The sequence below is a fragment of the Acomys minous genome (assembly GCF_964271855.1).
Source record: "Acomys minous genome assembly, chromosome: 7".
Classification (NCBI taxonomy): domain Eukaryota; kingdom Metazoa; phylum Chordata; class Mammalia; order Rodentia; family Muridae; genus Acomys; species Acomys minous.
Window position 1 is genome coordinate 103,260,105 of NC_140488.1, and position 6,000 is coordinate 103,266,104.

Here is a 6,000-nt window from a genome sequence, read left to right on the forward strand (position 1 = left end):
CCCTTGGGAACTTTCTAGAAGCAAGCAGCACCTGGATGGACCCACTGAATGTGGAACCCAGGCCAGCCAAACAGATGGTGAATGACATCCAGGACAGCCAACACTACACAGAGATGGCCTCTCTGGGAAGGGGGACATGGAGAGGTGAAAACTGTGTGGAGGTGGCTCATGCCTTTAATTCCAGTACTAGGGAGGCAGAGGCAGAAAGAATTTGAGGCCAGCCTGGTCTACAGACTGAGTTCCAAGACAGCCAGAGCTACACAGAAAAAAAAAACAAACCCAACCAATCAAACAACAACAAAAGGGCAGGTGAATTTCATTAAAGTATAGATAGTGAAATTAGAGAGTCTATCATATAAAGCATGTATTATTATTTTTGGAATGAGGTAGAGAAATATGAGAAAGTATTAAAATTACAAGGCTACACAGAGAAACCTTGTCTCAAAAAACCAAAGAAAGAAAGAGAAAAGCTAAGATGATACCCAAGTTCTAAAGGCTCTTAACATTTTACCCCATAACAGGGAGTTATTCTAATTGCTACTAGTTCTTGGGGGTTGTGTAGATCTCAATGGGACCAAGAAAAAAAATAGAGAGATTTTTAAAAGGCACCTGGAATCACTCTACTAGTGAGACTAGGGAAAAATACATTGTAGGCAAAGCATTTCCCTCAAGGTGTTCCTTAGAATCTGTGATGACTGCCCATATATTTGTATGACTATATGGACATCTCAGGTGTTATTAAGGGCATGAACAGCAAGATAGGTAGATGGTGCTGGATTATCCGGGTAAGCATAATTTCACTTTATCATGAGCCCTTAAAAGTAAAGAGAAAGAACAAGAGATATGGCAGAAGAGAAGTAAGAGATATTCTAAATGGAATGCAGAGGACACCTCAAAGATGGGAGAGAGTCTGTCTCTAAGAGTTTACTATGGTTCTCAGCTGACAGTCAGCATTGAAACAGTCCTCAGTCTCAGTCTTACCAATAAAAGAGCAGGGTTTCGACAGCAATCCAAATAAACTTGGAAGTGAATCTTCCTAGAGCCTCTCAAGAAGAGGCTGGGTGGCTGATGTCTTGAAGGTGGAAGTCCGTTAAGTGAATCCAATCTTCTGACTCTAAAGACAAGTGAGAAAGCACATTCATATTTCAAGCTTCTAAATTTGTAGTGATTTGTTATAATAGTAATAGGAAACTAAAACTACGTAACACTGAATTGGGTAGGTACATAGAATTTGAAGACGCTTAAGGAAAGACTAAGAAGCTAATTGTAATTTATACATTTTTCACAAGTTTCAAGGTAACCTAATTATGGGCTGGAAAGCAAGTAATAGCATGTTTTTGTGAGCACATACTCTGGACATTTATGAAGTTATGCCTAAGAAAATAAAACAGGAGCCAGGCAGTGGTGGGGCACACCTTTAATCCCAGCACTTGGGACGCAGAGGCAGGCAGATCTCTGTGAGTTTGAGGCCAGACTGTCTACAAAGCAAATCCAGGTCAGCCAAGGCTACACAGAGAAACCCTGTCTCAAAAACCAACCAAACAACCAAACAAATAAATAAAAAATTAAAAAGAACTTTGTATATAAACAGGGTGGTGGTGGCACACATCTTTAATCCAAGCACTCAGGAGGCAGAGGCCAGCCTGCTCTACAAAGAGAGTCCAGAGCAGCCAGGGCTATTACAGAAAGAAACTTCTGTCTGGAAAAACCAAAAGAAGGAAGAAGAAAAAGAGGGAGAAGGAGAAGGAGAAGAAGTTATTGTTGTTGTTGTTGTTTATGCAAATATATACAATGTTTATTGTTGTTTGGGTTGTTTTGGTTTGGATTTTTTTTTTTTTGAGATAGGGTGCTGAATTACAGGTGTGCGACACCACATCTGGTTTACAATGTTTTTTTTTCTTTTCTTTTTAAAAAATTTTTTAAATTAATTCATTCATATTACATCTCAATAGTTATCCCATCCCTTGTATCCTCCCATTCCTCCCTCCCTCCAGCTTTCCCCCTACTCCCCTCCCCTATGACTGTGACTGAGGGAGACCTCCTTCCCCTGTATATGCTCATAGGGTATCAAGTCTCTTCTTGGTAGCCTGCTATCCTTCCTCTGAGTGCCACCAGGTCTCCCCATCCAGGGGACGTGGTCAAATATGGGGCACCAGAGTTTAGGTGAAAGTCAGTCCCCATTCTCCACTCAGCTGTGGAGAATGTCCTGTCCATTGGCTGGATCTGGGTTGGGGTTTGATGTTTACTGCATGCATTGTCCTTGACTGGTGCCATAGTTTGAGCAGGACCCCTGGGCCCAGATCAGCCCATCATAATGTTCCTCTTGTAGGGTTCTAGGATGCTCTGGATCCTTCTATTTCCCCATTCTCCCATGCTTCTTTCACCTAGAGTCCCAAACAGGATGTCCTCCCCTCTGTCCCACTTTCCTGGTGAGTGAAGACTTTCATGGGACATGCCCCTTGGGCTAGTGTCCAGATATAGTGAGTATATACCATTTGACTCTTTCTGCTTCTGGGTTAACTCACTCATTATGATCATTTCTAATTCAATCCATTTGTCCACAGATTTCGGAAATTCCTTGTTTTTAATAGTTGAGTAGTATTCCATAGTGTAAATGTACCATGGTTTCTTTATCCATTCTTCTACTGAGGGACACTTAGGCTGTTTCCATGTTCTGGCTATTATGGATAAGGCTGCTATGAACATGGTTGAGCATATGTCCTTGTTGTGTGGTGGAGCATCTTCTGGGTATATTCCAAGGAGTGGAATAGCTGGGTCTTGAGGAAGCCCTATTCCCAGTTTTCTGAGATAGCACCAGATAGATTTCCAAAGTGGCTGTACTAGTTTGCATTCCCACCAGTAATGAAGGACTGTTCCTCTCTCTCCACATCCTCGCCAGCATGTGGTGTCACTTGAATTTTTGATCTTAGCCCTTCTGATGGGTGTAAGATGGAATCTCAGAGTCATTTTGATTTGCATTTCTCTGATGACTAAAGACGTTGAGCATTTCTTTAAGTGTTTCTCAGCCATTCGATATTCCTCTGTTGAGAATTCTCTGTTTAGTTCTGAGTCCTGTTTCCCAATTGGGTTATTTGGTTTGGTGGTGTTTAATTTCTTTAGTTCTTTATATAGTTTGGATTTTAGACGTTTGTAAGATGAAGGGTTGGTGAAGATCTTTTCCCAGTCTGTAGGCTGTCGCTTTGTTCTGTTGACAGTGTCTCCTGCCTTACCGAAGCTTCTCAGCCTCATGAGGTCCCATTTATTAATTGTTGACCTTAAGGCCTGGGCTGTTGGTGTTCTGTTCAGGAAGTTATCTCCTGTGCCAGTGTGTTCCAGGCTCTCCCCCACTTTTTCTTCTAACCCATTTAGTGCCCCTGGTTTTATGTTGAGGTCTTTAATCCACTTGGACTTGAGTGCATGGTGACAAATATGGGTCTAATTGCATTTTTCTACATGTAGACATCCATTTAGACCAGCACCATTTGTTGAAGCTGCTATCCTTTTTCCATTTAATAGATTTGGCTTCTTTGTCAAAAATCAAGTGACTATATGTGTGTGGATTCATATCTGGGTCTTTGATTTGATTCCATTGATCAACCAGCCTATTGCTGTGCCAGTACTATGCTGTTTTAATTACTATTGCTCTATAGTACAGCTTGAGATCAGGTATGGAGATTCCTCCGGAGGATCTTTTATTGTATAAGATTGTTTCAGCTTTCTGGGTTTTTTGTCTTTCCATATAAAGTTGAGAATTGACCTTTCAATGGCTTTAAAAATTTGTGTAGGTATTTTGATAGGGATTGCATTGAATCTGTAAATTGCTTTTGGTAAGACGGCCATTTATACTATGTTAATTTTCTCAATCCACGAACAAGGGAGATCCTTCCCTCTCCTCAAGTCTTCAATCTCTTTCTTCAGGGACAAAGTTTTTTTCAAACAAGTCCTTCACTTGCTTGGTTAGAGTAACTCCTAGATATTTTATATTGCTTGTGGCTAACATGAAGGGTGTAAATTTCCTAATTTCTTCCTTTGTATGATTGTCATTTGTATATAGGAAGGCTACTGATTTTTTTTTTTAGTTAATTTTGTTTCCAGCCAATTTGCTGAATGTGTTTATCATCTGTAGGAGTTCTCTGGTAGAATTTGGGGGATTACTTACATACACTATCATATCATCTGCAAACAGAGATAATTTGACTTCTTCCTTTCCCATTTGGATCCCCTTGATTTCCTTAGGTTGTCTTATTGCTCTGGCTAGAACTTCAAGCTCAGACCCACTGAGTTATGGGTGCCTTTTAGACCAGCATATAGACACCTCAGGGGTGTCCAGCCTCTCCTGAGAGCATGGGAGATCTTGCTGGGGCTGTGTGAAGTGTCCAAGCTGAGTTCTAACTGCTCGGATCTGCAGGCTCTGTCCCCTGCGCTCTGTTCCAGTGTGGGCCCAGTTTGGCCTCGCAGGCTACACGCCGCTCTCTCTGAGCTAGGTGGACCCAGTTGCCTGTGTTTCCATGCACTGCGGGGTCCTCGGCAAATTTGGGTGGGGCAGGTAGATGGGACCAAGGGCAACTTCCCCTGTTTCCCTGTGACTTCCACAGGCCAGGGGCTCCGGTACCAATCCACGCACTGAATTCGGGCTTTATCTGCCAGCTGCAGCCTGTAGGTGGGGAGTGGGTTCAGGACCTCCACGGTCTGTTACTTGACCCGGGGCCAGGCCCACCAGTGGTCTGCGCTGTGCGGGACCCCACTCACCTAATGTTCTCTGGATTTAGCAGTCTGTGGCTCCATTCAAGTCCCTGGTCTCCATGCAGTAGATCAGATACAACGCTTGCTGGGCGCCGCCATCTTGGAACCTCTCCCTTACAATGTATTTTAATAAAACCCACCCACCATTTTCCACTTTCAGCTCCCCCTGGGCCCCTCCCCATTGACATTCTCCCTCCCAACTTTTGTAAAGTTTTCACATTTCTCACAATTAAAAAGAAAGAGGAAGCTTAGCCTACTTCAAAGAAGGCAGCCCTAGGAGTGAACAGAAAGTGTGGTTTCCGGCTAGGTATGGTGCTATTGTAATGACTACTCCAGAGACAGAGACAGTATGAGCCTAAGTTTTGAAGCAGCCTGGACTATACTCTGGCCTCTGTATTTCAAGCTGGCCTGGATGTTATTATGTTGTAGCCCCAGATGGCCTTGAACTCATGCCAGCAGCACTCTAGCCTCAATCTTCTCAGGACTGAGCCACCAGATTTGGCTTCTCTGAATGCTTTTATTTTTCTGCTGAGTGGAAAACATGCTGCACATACTGTTCTTCAGCCTTTTCTTTAAGCCAACTAACTACCTTCATTTTGCTAGTTCTGTACATTTTCAATGTTCTAACACCTGGCTGTCCTAGACTCACTTTGTAGACCAGGCTGGCCTTGAATCCACAGTGATCCACCTGCCTCTGCCTCCCGAGTGCTGGGATTAGAGGCGTGCGCCACCATGCCCAGCCCAACCACCACTTTTAAGGATTCTGATTTACTAACTCCATCAAGCTAATCTTTCTGTGGAACGTTCTACTTACTACATTTGTTTGGTTGTCCCTTTGTCTCATTTTCTTCTAAATTTTATACATGGGGCATTGGTCCTGAGAAAATACCATGAGCCCAGTTGATACATAGCTGGGCGTGGTGGTGCATACCTTTAGTCCCAGCATGCAGGAAGCAGAGGCTGGTGGATCTCTGTGAGGCCAGAAATTGAGACATATGAGAGTTTTACTGATGGATTAATTTTGTTGGTGGTTCTGCAGAAATATCACTAATTCCAGTAGACAACAGCTCAGTTTGTATACCAGGATGTACATCTCAGAGCAAGACCCTTCTAGCTAAGACTGAACTCAAAAAGAAATTGAGAAGGAAAAGATGCGGGACTTAAGTTTCTTCTAATATCTCCCCAAGTGGAGAGATCTCATATTGCTCAGTCTCTGGACATTCATATATTGTTTGAGACATTTTTGTGCTATAATTT